This window comes from Papaver somniferum, chromosome 10, assembly GCF_003573695.1.
Source record: "Papaver somniferum cultivar HN1 chromosome 10, ASM357369v1, whole genome shotgun sequence".
NCBI lineage: Eukaryota > Viridiplantae > Streptophyta > Magnoliopsida > Ranunculales > Papaveraceae > Papaver > Papaver somniferum.
This window is the reverse complement of record NC_039367.1, coordinates 25,036,624-25,064,243: the sequence shown is the minus strand read 5'-3', so window position 1 is coordinate 25,064,243 and position 27,620 is coordinate 25,036,624.

Sequence of the window (27,620 nt, the reverse complement as noted above, 5' to 3'; positions counted from 1 at the left end):
CTTCTTCTTATCTTATCTTATCTTCTTTTCTATTCTTCTTCTTTCTCTTTATTTTTGTTTCTTCTTCTTCTTCCTCTCTTTCCTCTGTTCTTCACGCTCGTATTACTATGAGAGATTTGTGAGTTGTTAGTGAGATTTGATTGATAAGAATCGACTGATGAAGATGTATATATTATAGAGGAGTCGAGGTTGTTGTTGATGAAGAGGAAAAGATGATTCCGTGAACTAAGTTAGGGTTTTCTGTGATTATGAACTGGGGTTTCGAATTGGTGATGATTAAGATGAAATTGAAGATGGGTTTGTTCTCAATTAGTGTTTGATGGAAGTTGTGGGGTTGTTCTGAAACTGATTTGAAGATTGGATTTACAGAGATGCATTTGATTCGAGAAATTGATAATTAGGGTTTGTAAGAAGAACTCAAAGAATGATTGGAAGATGAAATCAGAGTCGCAAGGGACTCATTATAGATGGGTCTGTCATGAAATAGGGGATATGGTGGAAGAATCAGTAGAATCAGAAATTAGGGTTCTTAGCATATTTGGGAATTACAGATCCTGTTTTTGATTGAAGCTGAACTGGTTAGCAATAGGAGATGCAGTCCAAGTTTTAATGGATATCAGCTGAGACGAACTGAAGGGATTACTGGTGTTCTTGATGTGGATTGCCGAACCAATTAAAAGGTAATTGTATTCCTAAATCAATTTAGTAAAGTTTTTCATCTTCTTAGATTAAGTATATGTGAATGGTAATGAATATGGATTGTGTTGAGCTTTCTTGAGTGGTGTTGACGATAATTGATTTGGAAACAACTCTTGGGTTGGTTATTGTAAACTCAGGAAGTTTGGGGATGACCTTCATGTAACTGGATCTTAACTGAAGTTGTTTGGTAGTAATTGTACAAGGATTATGATACGACCACTGGTGCAGGTAGTATGTGCAAGATATGGGTTTGTATAATTGAAATTAAAGGTTGAGCTGGATTGTTGTTGAACTGAGCTGTAGATGCAGTAATTGAACCTCTAGAACTGGTGGAATATGAGTTATTGATTTAGGAGAAGGTTTAGGAAGATGGTGGTGTTGTTGTTGAAGGATGGTACTGTGTTTAGTCTCACCTGAGGTTTGCAGGGAAGATATGAATATGAATGTTGTAAATGAATGTTGAGATTGTTGCTGGAAGTTGGGGCTGTATGTTATAATGGTTTAGATGATGTTGTTTCATGGAATTAAGATATTGCTGAGATGAGTTTATTTGCGGTGGTGATGATGTTGATGTTACAGGGGAGGAGATATGTATTAGTGGTGGTTTTGTAATCTCAATTCTGTATTGAATAACGGTGGTGATATATGTGTAGTTGTTATTGTTTAACTGGAATTGCAAGAATGTGAAGTAGAGGTGTTGCTGGTGCTGAGATGGAGTTGCAGGTGATGTTGGTTTGATAGGTACAGGGTCTTGGAGATGTTAAGGAAGTTGAATTGCAGGGAATGGTTAATTGGAAAGTTAAGTTATTTTTACAGTTGGGAATGTTTAATTGCTCAAGAAGTAAGATGAACTTAGTAGTAGGAATGTAATGGAGTTACGGTGATATTTTCAAATCGTACATAATCCCAGGAAAACCTACGGTGGTATATTCCAACCATACGTAAACCCAGGGAGAAAAGAAAATAATTTTGTGGAAGTTATAAGAGAATACATTGTCAGTTACGCAGGACTGACAGTCCAAAGACAATTGAGTTTGAGATTGTTGTGCTGGACTTCACTCACTCACGCCAGACCACTTATCTTGTTACACAGGATTTAGATGCGGACAAATTTTGGACGTAAGATTTTTGGAAGCTTTGGCGAGTTTTGGAAGCCGTTTTGCACCGAGATTTGGCTCGCAGGTACAACAACAACTTGGATACCTATTTAAGAGAACTTATAATATTTTTTGAGATATCTTTTAATCTTTATAGACAACAAAAACGACGAATTGATAACCGCATATGCATACCAGAATTTTCTCCCACATATTATCTTTTGTTGTTGAAGGGACTTCCTTCCAACATAAATGTTTTATGCCAACCATATCACGGGCCAAATAGCCTAGGTAACTACTGAATTCAATTCTATTGTCACCAATAAGCCAGAACATTTTGTCAAATTCAAAATCCCTTCTTTTGGCATCAGAATTCGAGAAGTATTTATGCAGCTTCAACATTCTTGTCATTCCCCTCTCTTTTATGATCTCTTCTGTAGAGTCTTCTTATTGTGGCTACTTTTCTGCTTCTGGAGCATTTTCCAATTCTTTTTCTTCTAACACTTCGAGATCATCATTTTCAGAATCGTCTAACTCTGGAAATAACCGAGGCGACATATGAAACCATATGATGTTTAAGTTGAAACAAGTAAGTACAAGATTTCGAACATTACCTGTTAATTCTTCAAATCTAACAGTGTGGACTTCACCATCATCGTCATCTGATTGTACAATGTCATTATGACTCTCATCTAACTCTATCGTTTCTTCATCAGAATCCACATCATCATCTGGTTCCCTCCATTGGTCCTCATCTGGGGACACGTTGTAATCATCATCTTCTCCCATGATAAAAGTTGTGTAGGTACGTGCATCTCAGTTAGGAATTTGAGCTTATTTTGGAAAATATTAGCTAAACCTAACAGGATAGACAACATGTGTTACACCTATTTTCTATTATATGAAAAGAAAACAAACATGAACTCATTGATGCATGTAACTTGAGGCTAAAACATTACTGCAACACACAAAATCTCTTCATGATTATTGTCTTATCCACAAAGCGAAAGGTACCAGTTAAACGGTCTTATATAACTTTTTTTTACAAAATCCAAGAGAACTAAAGCATCACATAATGATTGTCCATTTTTAGCTTGAAGATGATAGTCAAATTGGCCAACCAGCAACACAGTATTATTAAAAGTGGCAACTTAAAATGCAGACGTCACAGGCTCGCCAAGTAACAGAGACTCAAATGATTAAATCTTGAGAAGCCTTGTATATATATATGATTTACACAACATCGTCGATCAAAGTAGAGTTATTAACTCTCAATCAAAATCCAACCCAAACAATAACAAAACCTTAGAAAACAATTAGCATCGTTAAGTTTTTTTTATTTATTCTGTAAAACCTAACTAACTAGTAAAGCCTAACTAAGTAACATGAAAGAAAAATCCTTACCTAAATCTTATAATAGTTCATGCATGTAACTTAATCCTAAAACATTATTGTTGTAACAAAATGAAATCACATCTCATCGTACAACCCGAGATTGTCATTAACGTGTTCTTTGATACAGCCGAATAAAAATCCTAATCATGCTTTAACTAGTAAACGTATAAGATATAACATCCGATTCCATGAGATCAAACAAAAAATCTAACATAAATTTAATATTCATTCGATAATGGGTTGTAGAAATATTACCAGCAACAAAGATTGAGTTTAAATAGGTAGATTCCTTGTAAAGATTAGAGATAGTAATAGAATAAAAACCCTAATCATGCTTTAACTAGTAAACCTATAAGAAGTAATAGAATAAAAACCCTAATCATGCTTTAACTAGTAAACTTATAAGATCTAACATCTGATTCCATGAGATCGATCAAAAAATCTAACATCAATTTAATATTCATTCGATAATGTGTTGTAGAAATAATACCAACAACAAAGATCGAGTCTGAAGAGGTAGGTTCCTTGTAAAGATTTGAGATAGTAGTAGAATTATGATTTCATAGAGAGAATGAATCGAGTAATAAAAACGGAAAAAGTATATCGAACTCATCTTTCTTTTTCTTTTTGGAATTAAACCAAACCATCAGGCGGGAATTGATTTTCCTTTTGAAATCATCTCACCCAGTAAAATTCATTTTCATCACCCGCCAAACAAAAGATTTTTGGTTTTTTCTTTTTTTATTTCCAAATTTTTGATGTGTAACCAATATGGTTAGTTTCCTTATTTTATGAGAGAATATATCGTAGACAGTTATGATAAAATTGTTTCCCAAAATTTTCGAAATTTAGTTTCCTATCTCTAACCAACTCGAGAAGAGGCTATAGAAAAAAAATACTTTCCTATTTCGAATAATAATCCAGACCTGATGTGTGTAGTTAGTAATGATGGTTGTAGGGAATGGCTAATATCTCCAGTGGAGGATTGCTACTGCAATTGCAGTTAGTCTATATTAACAACGATCGATTCAAAGGACGAACCAGTGGATCATGGATATCGAGGTAGGCGTGGCTTGTCATCAAAATAGGTGGGAATACATTTGACTCTTTGGTAACCATTATTGTTTTCCTTTACAACAATTTATGTTTAACAAACTCATGTTTTTCTGTTTATGCGTTCTATGCATTGTTTAACTTGTTTTACGATAATTCTGTTGATTCTGTTAATCTTTCCATGGTTTGGAAAGGACCTGTAATGTGTTGTGGTCAATATGAATTTTTATGGGAAATAAGAATTTCCACGTGTGGTATATAGGATACGCTCCTTCACATTTATACCTAGATCTTTTATGATATATTGGTCGGCAGTTTGCGAGTTCGGAATTGTCGATATCAATACTTACGATTAGGTGTGTATTTACGAGTTCGGAATTGCACAACCATAGTATACATTGTTTGAAGAAAGAGCTTGTCCATATTCGTATTTGTGTATCTCAGTGACTTGGTAACTATTTAATATCTGGGAAAACATTATTTTTTTCTTAATCTTGTTTATGATTACTTAGAAGTTAAATGTTAATTATTCCCACTTTCAGTTTTCAGAGACAAATCAGAGTTGCGCAGCGAAATCCACAAGTGTTGACTCCGTTAATTAGTTAACTTCTGCTATGTTTATTATGTTGTCTATTGTATCTGTAAACCAATTGACTATTATATATGTATCATTTGAGAGAAGTTCATGTATATATATTTTGAGCGGAGTTAGTTTTGGGATAAATTTTGTAGCAGATTTCTTAATTGAATGTTTAAGTATTTGAATTAAATTCGTAGTTCCTCTTTATTTAGCTAATCTCTTGGATTAGTCAGCCGCTAGCTTAGGGGGCGCTACAGTGTTGGTATCAGAGCTCACTATTAGATCTTACATGGGAAAAAATAGAAATAGCCAGTGCTAGTTAGTGAAATAAATTAGTTTAGAACTGGGTTGTGAGATAAATCTTAATAACTAAAAGCTACCAATAATTAAAAGAATTATTTGATTGATTGATTTGTTTGTTTGTAATGAATTAAAAATTGTAGGGTACATCAATAAATTTAGCTGATGAGGATTTGAGAATAATTAATCTAAAAAGTATGAACACGTAGACAATCTAATACAAAAAAAAAAATTATTATAATAATAGTGAGATTAGTATTATTTATAAATCTTGGAAGTCACATATAAACTTGCTAAGCACCTTGACTTATACGTAGGGTCAATAATTTATAATCACATAAATGTTAATACTATATTTAGGACTCGATAATAATTGAAAGAGTAGTTAGAATATTAGTCTGATGATCAATGTTAATAATAAAAATATTATAATAGTAATTACAGATAATAAAAGTAATAATAATTTTAATAAATTATGTTAGCATTTATCAATTAGTATCATATTAAACTTAATCTAACTAAAATTTTAATAAGGATATATACCGATAAAAACAATAATTATGATTAAATAGCTATGAAATAATAACGCGTATCTATGATTAAATTATGTATATTAGACTAATGACAAATTAGGAATAGCTATTTTGTATTTGAACTAGATGGTTAAGATAATACTTAAAATGTATAAAATAAAAAGACACTTGTTAGAAATCTCGTACCGAAATTATTTTTAGTCTATCAAATGATCTAATAAAATTTTGAAAGGAAACAAAAATATATGAAGAAGTAATAATAGCATTCGGATACATAGTGTAATATTGAACTAAAAGAAAATAAATTCGTATGTTAATAGGATACTTTACACTAATAGCAAAATTTAAAAACTATTAGGATATTTAATTTTACGCAGACTCAAATTTAGATCATATAAAATTATCAGCGCCAAAAATTCAATAAGATATAGTATATGGATTCAATCTGAATGAATAAAATATATTATAATAATCTTTACGTGAATGTAGAATTATATTTAGAAGATTAAGGCTTGGTGTACCAACTGGACTATTAACTTAAGAATAATGAAGATGATAATATAGGTAAGACAATAATTTTGATGAGATAAGCAAATAATAATAGTATAATACTAATTACTATAAAGTTTAGAATTATTGCAAATATTATTTGGATAATAATTGTAAGATAGTAACAGCAAAATATATTTTTTATTAATAGTACAACTTAAGGATCATTTAGCAATAATATAAAAAATTTAAGAAAATAAAGTTTGATCAAATCAAATCTAGTTATAACAAAATTAAACTTGTTGTTATGATTAAATTTAATTAACTTTTATCGGTCTAAGAAATAAGAATTAGATGTAGTAATAATAATAAAATATTAATACCAAACAACTACGAAGAATTGTTAGCGACTGTTTACTTATATCAAGTCACATAATGAAATAAACAAATAGATACATTGAAAATAATATGTAAAAGTAAAATAAAAGAATAATATTTATAAATAAATTTTGATGATTAAATTACTTAAGGTGATGCGAACTATTTATATCATCTATGAAGTAAATCTTTTAAGTTAAATCAGTTACAATAGAATTTAGAAATTAGTTAGTCATAATAAGTTAGCACTTAGTTAATCCAGCACTGGGGAATAGTGAAGGTTGTGTTTTCTCTGTTCGTAGGAAGGCATTGTTAGGACTGGCCAACCTTGACAGGGCAACTGCATTCAGAGATGACCAATCATAGAAGTTTAGTATAAATCTTTAAGAAACCGATGGATATAATTTCACTTAGAAATATTCGTAGGATTCTTCCTTAAAGTGATAGACAAATATCTTATAAAATAGAAATTAGTTAAGAAACTTAGACTTCCCTATTTGATAGAATTTAAATCAGTGTAGTTGAACCTAGAGCTACAAATTTTAGTTGTAGAGAGCCATATAGGTTTATGATTTGTTTCATGTTGTTTTGCGCTTAGACAAGAGATGGTATTATTTCTATAAGGTGGGGAGTTTTTTTTGAAGACCAGAAGAATGATTTTATTTTCGAGGACGAAAATAATATAAGGTGGGGAGAAAGTAAGGACCCTCAAGCTCGTCAACGCTATTAGACTAGTCAAGAGACGATTTAGCCGCTAATTACTCGATTAGTTTAACATGAACATTAATTAATAGGAATTTATATAACAACGATCTTGATACGAAACTAGTACCGTTGGATAAATCTTGAAAAGTTATGGAGAATGGACTACTCGAATGTGTCAATCGGATATCGGACGAAGAAGATATCATTGATTTTTTTTTGAAGGGAAAACTAATCTTTTCGCAGTTAGCCAGGTGGCTGCCCCTGTTCAGCTGAACGTGTCATCCGTTGGTATCATCTAACAAAACCAAATCGAAGAAAATCACTTTTTCTTATCTTCTTTTCTATTCTTCTTCTTTCTCTTTCTTTTTCTTTCTTCTTCTTCTTCCTCTCTTTCCTCTGTTCTTCACGCTCGTCTTACTGTGAGAGATTTGTGAGTTGTTAGTGAGATTTGATTGAGAAGAATCGACTGATAAAGATGTAGAGATTATAGAGGAGTCGATGTTGTTGTTGATGAAGAGGAAAAGATGATTCCGTGAACTAAGTTAGGGTTTTCTGTGATTATGAATCGGGGTTTCGAATTGGTGATGATTAAGATGAAATTGAAGATGGGTTTGTTCTCAGTTAGTGTTTGATGGAAGTTGTGGGGTTGTTCTGAAGCTGATTTGAAGATTGGATTTACAGAGATGCATTTGATTCGAGAAATTGATAATTAGGGTTTGTAAGAAGAACTCAAAGAATGATCGGAAGATGAAATCAGAGTCGCAAGTGACTCATTATAGCTGGGTCTGTCATGAAATAGGGGATATGGTGGAAGAATCAGTAAAATCAGAAATTAAGGTTCTTAGCATATTTGGGAATTACGATTCCTGTTTTTGATTGAAGCTGAACTGGTTAGAAATAGGAGATGCAGTCCAAGTTTTAATGGATATCAGCTGAGACGAACTGAAGGGATTACTGGTGTTCTTGATGTGGATTGCCGAACCAATTCAAAGGTAATTGTCTTCCTAAATCAATTTAGTAAAGTTGTTCATCTTCTTAGATTAAGTATATGTGAATGGTAATGAATATGGATTATGTTGAGCTGTCTTGAGTGGTGTTGACGAGAATTGATTTGGAAACAACTCTTGGGTTGGTTATTGTGAACTCAGGAAGTTTTGGGCTGACCTTCATGTAACTGGATCTTAACTGAAGTTTCTTGGTAGTAATTGTACAAGGATTATGATACGACCACTGGTGCAGGTAGTATGTGCAAGATATGGGTTTGTATAACTGAAATTGAAGGTTGAGCTGGATTGTTGTTGAACTGAGCTGTAGATGTAGTAATTGAACCTCTAGAACTGGTGGAATATCAGTTATTGATTTAGGAGAAGGTTTAATAAGATTGCGGTGTTGTTGTTCAAGGATGGTACTGTGATTAGTCTCAACTGAGGTTTGCAGGGAAGATATGAATATGAATGTTGTAAATGAATGTTTGATTGTTGCTGGAAGTTGGGGTTGTATGTTATAATGGTTTAAATGATGTTGTTTCATGGAATTAAGATATTGATGATATGAGTTTATTTGCGGTGGTGATGATGTTGATGTTACAGGGGAGGAGATATATATTAGTGGTGGTTTTGTAATCTCAATTCTGTATTGAATAATGGTGGTGATATATGTGTAGTTGTTATTGTTTAACTGGAATTGCAAGAATGTGAAGTAGAGGTGTTGTTGGGTCTGAGATGGAGTTGCAGGTAATGTTGGTTTGATAGGTACAGGGTCTTGGAGATGTTAAGGAAGTCGAATTGCAGGGAATGGTTAATTGGCAAGTTAAATTAGTTTTACAGTTGGGAATGTTGAATTGCTCAAGAAGTAAGCTGAACTTAGTAGTAGGAATGTAATGGAGCGAATCCAGGCCTGATGTGTGTAGTTAGTAATGATGGTTGTAGGGAATGGCTAATAGCTCCAGTGGAGGCTTGCTACTGCAATTGCAGTTAGTCTATATTAACAACGATCGATTCAAAGGACGAACCAGTGGATCTTGGATCTCGAGGTAGGCGTGGCTTGTCATCAAAATAGGTGGGAATGCATTTGACTCTTTGGTAACCATTATTGTTTTCCTTTACAACAATTTATGTTTAACAAACTCATGTTTTTCTGTTTGTGCGTTCTATGCATTGTTTAACTTGTTTTACGATAATTATGTTGATTCTGTTAATCTTTCCATGGTTTGGAAAGGACCTGTAATGTGTTGTGGTCAATATGAATTGTTATGGGAAATAAAAATTTCCACGTGTGGTATATAGGATACGCTCCTTCACATTTATACCTAGAGATTTTATGATATATTGGTCGGCAGTTTGCGAGTTAGGAATTGTCGATATCAATACTTACGATTAGGTGTGGGTTTGCGAGTTCAGAATTGCACAACCATAGTATACATTGTTTGAAGAAGGAGTTTGTCCATATACATGTTTGTTTACTTCTATGAGAATATGCTCTTTCACATTTGTATCTACATGAATTCAGCTTTTATGCTTGTATCGGTCGACAGTTTGCGAGTTCGGAATTGTCGACATCCATATTTACGATTAGGTGTGGATTTGCGAGTTCGGAATTGCACAACCATAGTATACACTGTTTGAAGAAAGAGCTTGTGCATATTCGTGTTTGTGTATCTCAGTGACTTGGTCACTATTTTATGTCTGGGAAAACATTATTGTTTTTCTTAATCTTGTTTATGATTACTTATAAGTTAAATGTTAATTATTCCCACTTTCAGTTTTCAGAGACAGATCAGAGTTGCGCAGCGAAAGCCACAAGTGTTGACTCCGTTAATTAGTTAACTTCCGCTATGTTTATTATGTTGTTTATTGTATCTGTAAACCAATTGACTATTATATATGTATCATTTGAGAGAAGTTCATGTATATATATTTTGAGCGGGGTTAGTTTTTGGATAAATTTTGTAGCAGATTTCTTAATTGAATGTTTAAGTATTTGAATTTGATTCGTAGTGCCTCTTTATTTAGCTAATCTCTTGGATTAGTTAGCTACTAGCTTAGGGGGCGCTACAAGAACTTCCCTGAAGAGTAATGTGGTGGCCCTGATAAAATAAGGAAATTCTCAGCTCAGCTAAGTTGAACATAACATCACCAATCTGTTTCAACCAATCGACTCCAAGAACCATGTCACAGCCCCCGAGTGGTAAAATGCATAAATCACTGACAAAATCATATCCCTGCATATCCCAGGCTAGATTAGTGCAGATACCTTTACTGATGGTGGTATCACAGTAGGGGAAACTGGAAGTTGTAATTGCTCGGCCAGCTTGGCATCCACAAAATTGTGGATACTACCAGTATCGATCAAAATGAAGATGTCCCTCGACTGCAGATGACCAAGAACTCGAATAGTGGTCTGTGTAACCAACCCTGTCAAGGCATGGAGCGAAATCTCCATTGGAGAATCCAACGACGATGCTGAAGGAGAGGTAGTATCATCTTCTAGCTCTTCAACTGAAGATGGAGAGCTATTGTCATCTGACGCAACCAACATAAATAACTGCCGAGTCTTACAAATATGGCCATGTTTATAAAACTCATCGCAATTGTAACATAACCCATTTTATCATCGAACCTTCATCTGAGATGGAGTTAATCCTTTTATAGGGGGGAGTGAAGGTTCCAATTTAGTGGGTGTTGTGGGAAGGGTGACAATAGTCTTAGAATTAGAGAAGGGTGGTTTGGGAGGGGTAGTAAGTGGAGGTAGAGCAGGTCTGGTAGAGTGAGGATTGGAGGAATAAGTAGGGTGAGAGGATAGAAATGCTTTATAAAATGGTCTAGAACGATTAGGTTGAGTGTCGAGAGAAGCCTGTTGAATTCTAGCCAAATAAAAGGCATATGTATCTGTAGAAGGTTTAAACATCTGAACAGGGCGGCGAATCTCATCTTTGAGGCCACTGATAAAACTCATTGTGAAGTAATCATCAGATAACTGGGGTTATGAGCTTTCATTAAGGCTTTTAATGATTCATATCAATCGAAATACTCTTCTAAAGTTGTGATTTGAGACAATTTATTAAAACTACCAACATAATTATCAGAAGCTTTGTCTTCAAAGCGACAACAAATATCAGAGGCAAATTGAGACCAGTCTAGCATTGGTTTACCTTCTTGATAGTCTAAAAACTAGGAATCATCTCTACCATCAATATGAATGGATGCTAAATCAACCTTATGAGCATCAACAACATTATTCAACTGAAAATATCTATCACACTTACGAATCCAACTCCTAAGGTTAGTACCATCAAATCGAGGAAAATCAATCTTAGGGTGACGAGAGAATTTACCATATTGAGGAATCATTGCAGTAAGCTCAGGATGATTTGCAGTTTCACTGGATGGATCTGGTTCCGCCTCAGAAATTGGATCAGTAGGAATCCCCATTCTTTGACAAAGCGAAACAATAGTGGCGAGAGAATCCTTAATATAAGTCATCTCGGAAGAAAGAGAACGAAATTCAGAAGTAAGGGTCTTCTCTCCTCTTCTGGTCATTACTAAGGTAATCAGGATCGTTAATGGCTGATACCAATTGTCATGAAAAGACTAATACAATCAATTACTAGCAGTAAACTACTCTCCTAACTTAAGGAAGAGCCTATCAATTTCTTGATTAAATTCAACATAATCTTCTTACAAAAGCATCTGGCCAATAAATAGCCGCAACAACACTGAGTTCACCCATTGGGTGATAACATAACTACTAAACCCACCCATTGGGTGTTCACAAACAAATCAGTTGCCTTAGAAGAAAATAAGCTAAATGGGTCTTTAAGGTCTACAAGCCCGTAACAGACTTTACTACTAATCCCACCCATTTAGTTACATGACACTCTCATTACCGATTCTTAACTACAGTAATTTATTGGCATTGTATAAATATGACAGACATGACCAATTACTAAAATGCAAGATCCGATAGAAATTTTCAGAACATGTGATGAAATTACATAACATTTTTGTTCAAGAAAAATGAACATAGATCGAAGAAAATTAGAATTTATAGAAAGAAAACCAAACATTAATCCTCCTTTGTCTTTCATCCATCATTGTCGTTATCGGTTTTAAATGCATTTTAATTTTCAGTTTTACTAATCTGGCGAGATTGGGGTATACCCAAATTAATTAGGTATACCTAATGATACAAAAGCTCGGTCATTTTTGAAGTAAAAGAAGCCACCCCTTAACCATGTATTTTCTAAATGGCTAATATACCCTTATTTAATTAACACTAAAAAAATTTGATTAGCTTAATTAGTTGAGTTCAGATGGATTAATTGAGTAGATTAAAACTTTTATCCCATGAGTTCAATCAACACCAGTTCTTAATTTTGTGAAAAGTCGTCGGCAAGGTCTACGGATGAAGAACATGCCGATTATATCTGGCCGGCAAGGTCTACGGATGAATAACATGCCGATTATATCCGGCCGGCAAGGTCGGTGAATGAAGAAGATGACGAATTTATTATTTTAAACATACAGGAGACTGTTGTAAATGTTTCACCAGTCGGTATCTTATTGATTTGTTACCTTGCCGTCTACCTTTTAGTCGGCAAGGTCGACAAAAAAATACCCTGCCGACTATAGCATATTTGATATACAGAGAAAGGTGTTACAAATGCATGATTAGTCGGCAAGGTATTAATTTCATAACCTGTCGGCTAAACTATAGTCGGCAAGGTATAAGGATGAATACCGTGCCGACCCCGTAAATGTTAATTTCAGAGATGAAAAATCGGCACGATATTCAACCTAGAAAGCTGCCGACTAGTATTAGTTGGCAAGATCGCCAACAAAAAACCATGCCGACTGTTGATAAAAATTTGGATTATACAAGATTTGAGATTGGGTACAAAATCATACCCAATCTCAAAACCCGTATAATCCATTTTTTTCTTTTTTTCCTGATTTAGTTTCATAGTTAGAGTTTTGGAAAAAGATTTTGAAATTTTTTTGGATGGATTTTTGGTCGGCATGGTTTTTTTTTGGGACAATTTGGTCTTTTAACACCTTTTAGACACCCCTTAGTACACTAGTTTGGATGGGAATAAAATGGATATACCCCAATTAATCTGGGTATACCCCAATCTAGCCAGTTTTACTAAACTTCTAATATAACATATTAGGTGTGTCCCATTGGAGTTGCTCTTAGTCGTTACCTTTATTTTTATGTAGAAATTGACGTTTAGTCCTAAAGTTACTGGGCTTGGGACGCTTTAGTCCTCTCATCTCAGGCCTAGTACTCTCTAGTCCAAAAAAGTCTCGTCTCAAACAATTTAACCCAAATATGGACGAGTTAGTCCAAAATTGTGACCGATCCCGATTTTCCTGTATTTACAATATCCGGTAACTACCCTTGAGACCATTCCATACATAAAACGAGGATTTGAAATCGAAAATTTCAGATCTCAAACATGAGTTCAAAACAGGGAGCCGGACAGAGAAGAAATTCGTAGGAGATTTAACAGTTTCAGAGAAAAATTTGGTTGCGATTCAACTTCAGATTACTGGTAAAGTGTAGTTGCGGGATTATTTTTGGACTAGAGATTTGAATTCACGTCAGATTTCAGAGATAGATGATCCAGAATTCAACTTTACAAGTAACAGCGATTTAACAGTTTCATAGAGGTTATGTTGGATTTCACGAATTCCTGATATTTAACGGAATTCAAATTCAGGTTAGTTCTGTTTTTGCTTCATCGTTGAATCTCTTTTCTGATATTTAGTTTTTTTTTTTTTTTTGATTTTATCAGTTGATGATATGAATTCAATATGTTACATCTTATTTTTTGTATGTTATTGATTTGATTTTTAGTGTATTTTAGCTTTTGATTTTCGGGGAATGATTTTGATTACTGTTTTTTGGTGTTATGATGCATGATATGAAATCAAACTGATATTAAATCATATGCTTTTGGTTTATTCAATTATGTGTTCTAGTAAGATTCTGAAGCTTTTGTTATATCTTCGATTAATCGATGGAATAGTTTTGATTTGAAGTTTACTGTTATTTGATTTTTGCCTTCGATTAAATGTGTACTTTCCTGTACACTCTTCAAGTTTTAGGTTATACGAATCTGAAATTATTATTATATCTTTTGTTATATGTAGGTGTATCAAATATGTCTAAGAAGTTTGTTCATGCTGTTTTGAATCATGGTGAACATTCTTCTGCATTTCGTGTTAATACTTTAATCACCGTTGATGAATTGAAGCATTTTTCCTGTAAGCAGTGGAGGTCTTTGTCCCCTTTGAGTATACGTTTTTCCTATATCGATACTAATCAAGTAGTTTTTATACAAGGTGATATACAACTTCAAGGTTTAGTTACTCTTGTTATTCAGATCAACAATGAAGATTTCTATTTGAATGTTGATGTGATTCTGAAGCATACTGGTTGTAGCACTAGTTCAAGGTCTTTGTCTCGTTCTAATTCTGGTTGTAGCAGTAGTTCTGGTGCTAGTACTTCAAACTCTTGTGTAAGTGGAAGTCCTAAACTTGTAAGGGTGGTCGATCATGACGCGGACAAGGCCAAGCCTCTCATTATCGATGAATGGCGTTATGTTTTTGACAATATTGGTAGAGAATTTTTGGGTGGTGTTAAAGATGTAAGGATTGATGTTGATCAATACAAGATGTGTACTGGTTACAAGATTCTTATTCTTAAAAATGACAAGACTCGTTCTACTGCGAAGTGCGAAGAAGATGGTTGTGGTTGGAGGATTCACTTTGGGCCTGTGAATGGTGACATTTCTCGGTTTGTACTGAAAGATTCTAACGTTATTCACAGATTAGTGGTGTTCACTTGTTTTTTTGATCCATGTTATTGATTTTTAGGTTTTAATATGTAGACTTGTTTTAGGTGTACATTGTGGTGCACATTACTTATTATAGGCTTTTTGGGTGGCACTTGTGGTGTAAATTTCATATTCTTGCTTGGTATGTGCTTTCTTTTTGCATGTGTGTTGTTGTTTTTGAGATTTTATTAAATGTACAATGTGGTGCACATTACTTATTCCAGATTTTTTTTTTGTAGCTGTGGTGTTGGTTTGAGGTTGAAGAGTCCTGTGGTAACAACCAAGTTAGTTAAGCATTTGATCGCTGATAGTATACAGGGTGATCCCACTTTAAAACCCAAACAGATCATGTCACTCATTAAGAAGACTTATGGGTCCAATATTAAGTATCACCATGCCCGTAGAGGGAAAAAAGCTGTATTTGAAGATAAATATGGTGACGACGAGAAGTCGTACAACGATTTAAATTGGTATGTGAAATCCATTGAGCAAACTAATCCTGATAGCTTTGTGAAACTTGAAGTTGATGAAGAAACTGGAAGATTTAAGCGAATTTTCATCTGTTTCGGTGCTTGCAAGCATAGCTATAGGTATCTCAGGCCCATGATTTACTTGGACACTACTTTCCTCATTGGTAGATTCAGGGGTACTTTGATGGCTGCAACATGTGTCAATGGAAATGATGGTTTTTACCCATATTCCTTTGCTATTGTTTTATCTGAAAACAAAGACAATTGGTTTTGGTTTCTGGATAATCTTCAACAAGTGGTCGATGATCGTCCGATTGTTTTCCTTAGTGATCGTCATGAAGGACTTCTGCAGGGCATTCCAAGAGCATTTCCTGGTTCATATCACAGCTATTGCTTTTACCACATCAAGTGCAATCTCCCTATTGGAAAAGGTGATGCGAATTACAATGTCGTTATTGATTTGTTTTACAAAGCTGCTTACTCTTACACAACAACGAACTTTGAAGAAGCTTTGCGGGGCATGCATGCAATTGGTTGTGGACATGTTTCTAATTATCTCAGGAGCATTCCAAAGGAGAAATGGGCAAATGCATTTTTTCCTGTATGCAGATATGCTGCTCACTCTTCATCTATTGCCGAGTCATTCAATAACTGGATTCTTGAGTTCAAAAATGCCTGCTTTTGCTCTTCTCGATGCGATACGGTGAGTTTTATGTTTAGTGTTTCATTCATTTATTTTTTACTGTCGCACACATGGATTTGCTTGATGTGTACATACTTGTACACATGTTATATCTGTGATTCTGCAACTGTGTGTACATTGTTGTACACATGTTTTATTGTATTTATTCTATATCATGTTTTGATTTTATGTTTTGTGTTTTTATTATCTTAGTTTGAAGGTTATGCAGATGAATTCTAAGAGAAGGGTAGAAGGTCTTGAAAATTTTAACACTAGGCTCACTCCCGTATACGAGGATTTACTAAACGAGAACATCAACATTGGTCGTACTTGGACTGTTGTTGAGTCTATGGAAAGATTGTATGAAGTCAGGTCTCCCCGCACTCATTCTGTAGATCTGTTGGAGAGAACTTGTACGTGTCACAGGTGGCAAGTAAATGGTTTTCCCTGCGCACATGCTTGTGTGCCATTCAATCTACAAGGGAGGACATCTATTCATTTGTTGAGCCATACTTCACCACTGAATGGTACAACAGGACATACCAAGAGATCATCTTGCCAATCCCCAATTATGACAAGCCGCAGTCTTATGATCCTAGTGATAGGATTATTGTTCCTATTCCTGTGCCTCCACCCGGTAGACGAAGAGAAAGCGTTTCAAGAAGGCTTGGGAGAAGCAAAAGAGGCCTATGATGTGCACAAAGTGCTTCACTCTTGGTCACCACAACAGAGCTACCTGCCCCATGCCTTGATGCTTTTTATTATGTTTGATTTGTTTGAAAGATTCTATTTTTTGGTTTTTACTTTTGGTAATGTCTTTTCATTTTTCTATTCATGGATAATTAGTGTCAGGATCTGTGTACCATTATGTACACCTTCCTGTGCACTTCACTTTTCTTACCTGTCTTTTTACATGTGTAGCATTATGTACACCTTGTTGTACAATGGATGCTACTAGTTTATTTTGTTTAGTAATATTCATTTTTTTTAGTTCTAATGCAGTAATTAGTTTTTATTTTTGTGTTTAATGATTGATACTAGGTTATTACTTTTTCTATTTTATGTTTCTGTTAGTACATGTGTACCATTATGTACACCTTCCTGTACCATTGCCTGTCAGATTTTCTACTCTGTCAGAAACTGTGCACAATCATGTACACCTTAATATTTCCTAACCTGTAATACATACTTTAGTACTGACACAAGTCTATTTTCAAAACATCAATATTGAAACTAATAAAAAACATTAATTCAAGGTCTTTATAATAGTGACAAGTCTTAACAGAAAGTTGAAAACTTAAATTTGTCTGAAGATTAAAAATGTTTAGAAGAAATTCAGAAAGTGATCTTGAATGAAGATTAAAAACTCTTCTTCCTCTTCAATGGTTGCTTTCCTGTAGTCTTGCGCCACTGATTATGCTCCTCGTCCTTCGCTATATCCCACACCTTTTCATACCATCCGACTTTTGTCAACATCTTGGCCACCAATTTTGATCTCATTTGCTGACAAATGTCTTCGCCCTCTGCTGACCTTTTTCCATACCTTTTTGTCTTCATACTTCGTTTCATAAAGTAACAAGTATATATTAGACAGTCCGGGTTGATTCCTTGTGAAGGGCATGTCATGATGTTTAATTCGTGCTCTTCTATAGGTGGGTGACCCTTCAATGCTCTCTTCTTATTGAGTTCCACTTGTACCACATCTGCTAGTTTCTTTGCATCGTCTTTATATGACTGCTCATTTTCTGAGTGTAACGAGTTATACCATTTCCATTCCTTAGCTTCGAAATCAAAATTCAAAAGCGACCAGTGCAATCCCATCCTCGTTTGATCTGTAGAGTGATTGATAGGGATTACAAGAACTTCCAGATTCTCAGGCATGTCTCGTATGAAATCAACCACAAGCTTTTGCACCTCGCTGGTGACATTATACTTGACATAGTACTGCAATTAATAATTTGTTAGAAAACAAAATTAATTAGGCTCACCTTAATCAGAAAACTAACAAGCATGTACACTACTACAAAAACTAACAAATCAAACATTGTAGGCCTGAAAACAGACCGTATATCCATGTATGATATACAGGTGTACACCTATGTACACACCTATATAAATCTAACAATCAAGAATTAGCAGACCATGTGTCAATCATAGATGCATATTGGTGTACATCTATGTACATAGCTAAATAAATCTAACAATCAACACTTAACAGACCTTGTGTCAATCATATATCATATTGGTGTATATCAATGTACACAGCTAAAGAAATCTAAAAACACATAGAACACGCCATGTCAATTAGGTGTACAACTATGTACACAATATTAAAGTAACTATATATGACATTTCTTATTTGTTTTGAGAAACTTACACATGCAGTAGGACTCATAATTTCACAGCTCAGGTACTTTTTGTCATCTGGATGACGAATGCTATCTCTGACAAGTGCTCTTCTACGTCGATGGATGTAGAACTGGAGTACCTCTTGGTCCAGATATTTGTTGAACATCAGTTCACGAAGTACTCTTCCAACAATCAAAATATCTTCCTTGACTGTTGGATCATCCAGTCTTGTTAGTTGCCAAGCTACAGAGCTGCGGAAACATAAAGGAAATGTTAACATGGTGTATAAAGTTGTGCACATAATTTTTTTTATAAGATTCAATCATGGTGTTTTGTGAACTTACTCCATGCTTGCATAGTCGAAGAATTTTTGTACCCTTTTTTTGTCCTGTCCTGGTTGCATAGCATGGTATAGTGGTGATAGACGAACATCTGGCAATGGATTGTGAGGACGATATACATCTCCCTTTCTCTTTATTGGGGCAGGATAGCCTGGTTCTTGTCCCACTTTGATCCCCTTGCCTTTTGGATCTGCTTTTATCACAACTCGTTTGGTTTTACCCTCGGCAGTGAATTCAGGATCTAGCTTTCTTTTTGCATTTCTTTTGTGGTGTCTTGGACAACCAGCGGCTTGTGTCTTCAACATCTCTGCTTCCTTCATCCTCCCTGCTCTTGTCCTCACTGGAGTGGTCTTCTCTTCTTCTACCTCTTGGCTGCTAAAAAATTCACTAGGATTTTGTTTAATGAACTGCACTGCTTCTTCAATGATCCTTTCTCGTACATCTTCATTGGATAATGATTTTTGCGACGACTCTTCTTTTGGATCTTCTTGGCTCAATAATGCAAAGCTTGGACAATCGTGGCGGATCAGGGTTGCCATCTTTTCCTTCACTTCAGATGGTGCCGTTCTGTAACAACCTTTTTCAAGCTTTACGAATACAGTTTCAGACAAGTTATCTAGAAGGTCCTCAATTGATGTATAAGTCTCATTCTGTGATTCTTCTCCTTGTGTGAGTAAAAGGACTTCTTTAGGATCCAACTGACATATGGCTTCAGCTGCAATTATAGTAGCTTCATCAATTTCAGCTGTTCGAGTGCCATCCATCACATTCTGGTCATCAAGGTTCACTTGGTCTTGTTTATCTTCATTGATTACACTTGTCTTTGGCATAGAAGTACTGAAAAATGAAATTTTTATGAGAATTTTCAATGGTGTAGAGTTTTACACCAATGTACAGGTATGTACACAAATTCAGAAGAAGTCATAAAGGTGTACATCCTTGTACACACATACTGAAAAAAATAAAATAAAATATATAAGCTGAGATCATTTTCTTTATACCTTTGCTTGTTAGCAGCTTCACACCCAGCTACTTTGTCAATTTCATCAGTTTGAGCAGTATCCTGGTCATTAAGGTTCATATGCTCTTCTTGACCTTCAGGGATTTCAACTTCCTTTGGCAGAAGAGTGCTGAAAAAAATGCAATTTTTTTAGAAAATGAGAAATCACTAAGGTGTACATATTGGTACACATATATAGAAAATGAGAAGAAATGCGAGCTACACATATACCTCGGCTTGTTACCAGTTTCAGACTCAACTCCTTGGCTTGTTCCATCCTTGCCATCCTCTTCTTCATTTGCCTCATTGGTCTTTGGTGAAGGAGTGCTAAAAAGATTCAAGTTTTGAGAAAAGGTATTAGCTTTCACACACTGGTGTACGACTATGTACACACATAAAAAAAAATGACTTGCAAATTTAAAAAAAGTGATGTTGTACCTTTGCTTTTCAGGAGTTTCAGACGGAACTTCATTCCTTTCAGATTCAGTTCCATGCTCGTCATCACCACCTTTGCTACCCTCTTTGTCATTGTCATGATCATGCATATCATCACCCTTACTACCCTCCTTGTCATTGTCATCACCATCACCATTATCATTATCATCATCATTATGATCATGCATATCACCATCTTCATTGTGCTCCTCCTTGTCATTGTCATCACCATCATCATCATCTTCCTTGTGCTCCTCCTCAACCTTGTCATCATCCTCCTCCTTATCCTCCTCCTCCTCAATCTCATCATCTTCCTTGTGCTCATCCCCATCCTCCTCCTCATCCTCCTCAATCTCCTCATCCTCCTCAGTTTCAAGCCGTATTTCCTTTGCACATTTAAAGATTTCATGCAAAGTGTAATTACGGAAATCATTAGCTTCTCTTTCTGTCAAGCTCATTAGACCAACTTCATTAACTTTTAGTTTTTTCTCTTCAATGAAACTAAGAAGCCTTTCTTGCCTATCCAGAACTTCAGTAAGCTCCTCATCCAACTCCTTTCTTCGCATATCTGAAATGCGCAGCTTTTCTTTCACAACATCTATGTTATTTTCTTGTTTCTGCCTCCGGTACTCATCCAAAAGCAATCTCTCTTCATCAGTATAAGCCTTCACCCATCCTGGTTGCATCTGAAAACATGCCAAAGTATCAACATTGATCACAGGTGTACAATTTTTTACACATGTTGTAAGAGTGTCAATTGTTGTACACAAGACAAATTTCTTAAAATCTATCAACAATGTACAATCTTGTACACCTTATTAAAGGTGTATATCAATGTACATATACTATTCTAAGAAAGTTTTTTGAGATAACTTTTTCATGGCATCATTCAGGTCTTTCTCGATTGTATTACTGACGTCGATGATGATCCACCTAAGAATCCTTGGCACACCTTCCTCATTGCTTGGATTCATGATTTTGTTGTGTTCAGCAAACCAATGTTGCATTAACAAATAGGTGAATAGTTGAAAATTTAAGAGAAAGGAACAAACACAATGAACAGAATTATTTAAAATGGTGAATGGATATATCAGGTGTACAACTGTGAACTCACCAACAGATAAAGCACACAACCATAACTTTAAGTAGTGAATCCTGATGTTTCTTAATGCTCGCCATGAGATACTCGTGTATATGAACTGGCCAGCAAGTTCTCTTCATCCTGTCCAAAGACTCAAAAAAGTGTGCAAACTGGTTCTTGCTAATCATACTTCCGTTTTCCTGGGTAAAAAATACCATGATACACAAGTACATAGTAAACAACACCACTAAGTCTTCAACATTTCATTCAATCTCCATTTTCGACTTTGGTTTTAGCTTCATGATACGTACGATTTCCTCCTCCACATCTTTTTTTCCCAGCTCAGTTCGTTTCTTAAGAGTCAATCTGTTTATCAGCGGACCGTATTTATTTTCAGCTGCAGTTTTTGCATCTTCCCCTTTTTCAACTTCCATTGGCACCATCTTAATCCCATAAAATAGAAACAAATCCTCAGGTTCACTCTTTACTGCCACTTGCTTGTTCTTCTTGGTAGTATCAAACATGAAATAATGTCCCCTGAGTCACAAATTTCACGGCGGTACTGTCTCACAATTTTCAGAATTGAGTTTGGGTTCTTAGTCCATATATCATCTCTATTTTTACTTGTATGTTTCTCATCTTTCCGGTCTTCTTTTTTGTGGACAAAGATATCTACAACATGCCAGAATGGTCCTTCTTTTTGCTTCTCTAGTTGATAATTGGTGAACCATACGTTTTCTCCTCTTTTTTTTCATCTTCCTCAAGGTTTCTATTCACAAAGTCACTGAAGGCATGGAAACTTGACCTATATGGTTTGTTGGTATCTACGAAAATGAACCAAGAAGAATAATACATTCATTATACTCATACAAGTACAAATCATATCACTGTACGCATAAATAGGACCATGTCATACATGTGTATAGCTGTGTACACTCCTACAGAAAACTAACTAAAGCAACATTTGTTCCCACACAACATGCCATAAATCAATGTGCGTGTACAAATCTTTACACTCATACAGAAATCTATCAAAAACAGCTTTAAAACACACACAACAGGAAAAATAAAGGTGAAATAGCATGCTGGTGCAAAGATGTGTACACCAGCACCAAAAACGATGGGATAATATGTTGAGAGCATACACATTAGTCCATATGAAGATGAAATAGCATGTTGGTGCAAAGATATGTAAACCAATAAACACAAGTGATGGCACAACAGGTTGACAACACACACAACATGTACAAGAAATTGAATAAAGATTGCTCAAAAATAGACAGAACTAGACTTGAATTGTTACCTTTTTTTTGAGATAACAGATGTTGAAGGATTTGAAGACTTTGGAGGCTTTGGAGGATTTGAAGGCTTTGATTTCTTCTTAGCTGGTGATGTTTTTGAAGTTTCTGGTACTGAAATTGATGTTGAATCTTATGGTGATGTTTTTGAAGTTTCTGGTACTGAATAGCATGTTGGTGCAAAGATATGTACACCAGTAAACACAAGTGACGGCACAACAGGTTGACAACACACACAACATGTACAAGAAATTGAATAAAAATTTCTCAAAAATAGACAGAACTAGACTTGAATTGTTACCTTTTTTTTGAGATAACAGATGTTGAAGGCTTTGAAGACTTTGGAGGCTTTGGAGGATTTGAAGGCTTTGATTTCTTCTTAGCTGGTGATGTTTTTGAAGTTTCTGGTACTGAAATTGATGTTGAATCTTCTAATGATCTCTTCAATATCATTTTTGGTCCTGTTGATTTCCGAATTTCTTCTGCGCAACTGATGGAGTTGGGGATGAAATTGGTGTTGAATCTTTTAATGCTGACTTTGATCTCGTTCTTGGTGATGTTGATTTTTGAATTTCTTCTAACGCAACTGATGGAATTTCTTCTTCAATTGATGTTGAATCTTCCACTGTTGGTGGTGCGTTTTTCTTTGAAACAACTTTTTTTCCTTTCAACATGATGTTACTGATTGTTCAACCATCTAGTTGTTTTGATTAGTAAGATGTTAGAGTTTTTGATTGAAAGTTTCTGTGAATTGAAAATTTTCTAGGGTTCAAAATGTTGAGGTATTAGTAGTTTTGATTTTTTTCTTCTGTTATTCAGTCTTCAAAAGAAAAAGGAGGAATAAATGATTTGTCCGTTACGCCGTTTAATTCATTTTTTTCCAAGCTACGTGTCACAACTACGTTTATGGTGTCAGTTATAAAACTGTATCCATTCGCTGCACGTGTGCTTTATTAAAAGCGTGCGAAGGATAGCAGCGTCTTTACACATTTTTTGGACTAATCTGTTCCTAGTTGGACCGGAGTGGACTAATCTGTTATTTTTTGTGCGGTTTTGGACTGAACTGTTTTTTCCCCTATTTTTATTTTTTCGCCAATCAGTCCACTAAAGCATCTCCGGGTGAGTGCTGATAAATTTTGCTTCAATTTTTCTTTATAGTTTAATGTTTAGTATTTAATATGAAAATAAAATGAATATAATGCAACAATGGAATAACATTAAAATCTAACATGAAGAAAAATAAAAATTATAAATAAATAAAAAAGAAGAAGAAATATTAAAATATTAAAAACGAAGAAAAATAAATTAACCTTTTTAATAATAATAAAAAATATAAAAAGAAAGTTTTTTAAATAAATTAAATAGGAAAAGAAAGGGAAAAAGATAAATAATAAATATTAAAAAAGTTAATAATAAAAGAAACCAAATAACTTTAAAACTGGACATCTAGTAAGAAAAACAAATAAAAACAATAACAAGAAGAAATTGAATAAAATAAGAGAAAAAAACTAAAAGATAATCAGATTATAACTTAATGTTTTTTATCTCTCATGGTTTGCTCCGGCGATTTTTCCCGGCGACTGAAAACTGGTTTTGATTCCCAGGACTACCATGTTTGTTTTAGATTTTGCTTGGGTTTTTGATTTCACGTTGTTCTGTCTTGTCGATTCATTCTTTTTCGATCGTTTTTCCCCTTGTTTTCCCTGCGTTTTTGTTTTGGTTTCTGGATTTCATTTACTTTTCTTTTAGGATTTCTTTTTACGCTTCCAGTATGGCGATTCTCACCAGAGATTCTTCTCATAATCGTTCGACAGAATCATCGTCTCTTGAGGCTTCTGCATATACCGACACAGTCTCATCTGATGAGCTTTCCTACCATTTCCCGTTCAAGACTTCCACAATTTTCGTGACTGTGTTAATAGCATAGGATACGCTAAGGTTTCTTTCTTGAAACACCTTCAGGACAGGCATCTATCATCAGCTGACAAGATGGATTTTTGCAGAGAGTTGATCGCCACTGACTTGAACGTTTATCTCGCCTGGAAGAAGCTTCTCTGCAGACTTTGCATGTGGCTGTGTTGTAGATGCATCCATCTTCATGCTTGGTCGATTCCATGTAGAGGTAGATAAGGCGTTGTTCATGGTGAGGTTGTTGTCGGACCATTCAACGGAGATGGAGCAGATTTTCTTCTACACCGTTTAGATAAACCAGGCAGAGCTGCTATCGTAACTCCATCCAGTGTTGCGGTCTGTGATGTCTCTACGGACGTTGCTGAATCTTCCTTGACTATCGATACTGGGGTTCTTCTTTCCACGGACTTACTGAACATCATCTTCCAACGACAGTTCACCACTATGAAATGTATTCCAAACCAATGCCGGCTTGGATTATCCAGGGAACTGAAGTATTGTCTCGATAGAGTTATCGCAAGCCCAGGTAACCATTCCATGTGGTTACAGCTTCTACTTCTTCCTATCTGCACGTTAACTCTGTTTAGACCAAAGAGTTCCCTTGAGGTAAAGTCGGGCAGCCGTAAGAAGCTGCAAATCACAACAATCAACCAGGCCATCTCGGTGTGGAAAGAGCCTAACGGATGCTCTATTCTGGCGTCGAAACTATTGCAGCAACCTGTCCGGATGGGTAATGGGAAGGCAGACTCGAAAAAACAAGGTGCTGCCAATATTTTGGCTTGCCAGAAGAAAATTAGCTGTGTCCATTACTCGGATACAATACGAGTACTTTCTTCATCAGAGGTAGCTCCGCGCAATGAGAATACTTATCTGGATTTGCAAGATAAGCATCCATCGGCTCCTCCCCCCGTTGTTCCTTCGAATATTGTGACAGTTGACCCAATTAAGGTGGATTCACGGGCTGTCTTGGGAGCTATAAAGAGCTTCCCAAAGGGTACTTCTTGTGGGAGAGACGGCTTACGAGCGCAACATTTGGTTGATGTTATGAGTGGTGCTGCAGCTGCAGTGGCAGATAATTTACTCGCTTCGATTACTGGGGTAGTAAATCTTTGGTTGGCCGGTAAATGCCCCAATAGCTTAGGCGAGTTCATTGCCAGTGCGCCTTTGACTCCAGTACTTAAACCAGGGGGTGGTATTAGTCCAATTGCGGTTGGTACGGTTTGGCGAAGGATGGTTTCCAAAGTTGCTGCTTTTTCAGTTGGAAAAGATATGACCTCTTATTTAGGCGACTATCAATTTGGAGTTGGTGTGCCTGTCGGTGGGGAGAGTATTTTACATGTTGTTAATAGCTTACTAGAGTTGAAAGGTCACTCGGATAAAATGTCAATGCTGCTTATTGACTTTTCCAATGCTTTCAACATGGTGAAAAGATCTGATCTCATCAAAGAGGTTCGTCTTCACTGTCCAGGTATTTCTCGCTGGGTAGAGTTTTGTTATTTGCGACCCACTAAACTCTGTTATGACCAATATATATTGTCATCTACTCTCGGGGTTCAGCAAGGGGACCCCCTTGGTCCCTTGATGTTTACATTGACTCTTCATCATCTAGTGAAGACTATTGCTTCTCGTTGCACACTTGAATTGCATGCTTGGTACCTTGATGATGGTACCATTATTAGGGATACTATGGAAGTATCCAAGGCCTTGAGTATAACAGAAGCTGAAGGACTTAGTAGGGGGTTACATCTTAACGTTCGAAAACCGAAGTCTTTTGGCCATCTATTGATCCCATAAGTACATTAGAAGGGTTTTTTTCCCCTGACATTGGTATGCCCTCTAATGGTGTTAAGATTTTGCGCCGACCTGTGAGTTTGAATTCGAACTTCATTAGTGATATGATGTTGACCAGGGTGAATAAAACTGTTCAATTGATGGATGCAATCAAAAAACTCAAGGACCCTCAGAGTGAGATGCTATTACTCCGTAGCTGCACCGGTGTATCTCGTCTATATTTTGCAATGCGTACTACCAATCCAGCAGCCTTGCAATCAACCACTGATATTTTTGACGATCATCTACTTAAGTATTTGAGACTCTTAATCACTGGAGATGGTGCGGGTTTTGGTACTCTACAACAACGATTAGTTACTTTGCCTATCAAGGATGGTGACCTTGGCATCTATACCATGGCGGACACTCGCACTTACTGTTTCCTTGCCTCTCAGAATCGGACTGCTTCAGTTCAGAAGACAATTCTGGGTAGTTTATTCTGAACAAACAAAGGCTCTGCTTATCAGTTGGCTCTTCAGAACTTTATCCAAGTATGTGAATTACCTCCTTCTTACTGTGTCGGTGATAATGCCCCCCTTCCATGCATTCCATGGCAGTCACTTATTTTGATGCAATTAAGAAGCAAATCCCAGACCAATTTTCCATGTCTGCAAGAGATTCTGTTTTATGGAAGTGTAACCGTATCAAGCATGCTCAGGATTATTTATTAGTTGTACCAATCAGTGGTCTTAATCAGTGTATCGGGCCTAGACAGTTTCGAGCAGTGCTTTGTTATCGTCTCGGTATCCCTCTGTTTGTTGGGAATGGCCTATGCACTAGTTGCAACAAATCTATGGACATCTTTGGAGACCATGCACTTCATTGTGCTAAAGATTTTGGAAGTAAGTTTCGACATGATTTTGTCCGTGATATTGTTGTTGATATTTGTTACAAGGCTAGTGTACCTGCCCGCAAGGAATTTTCTCTTGGTATTCTTTCCGATGAGGATAAAGACTTGAGGCCTGACGATATTCTTGTTCTCAACTGGGAAAACGGGCAAGATGTTTGCATGGATGTTACTGATATCTCTCCCTTTAGTGGAGATGGTGTACGTTTTTTTGTCCAGGGAAAGCCATTTCCAAGGCGGTTTCAATAAAGCGTGCTAAATATTTGGACAAGTGCACTTCACTTGGTTACGGTCTGGGGGTCTTGGA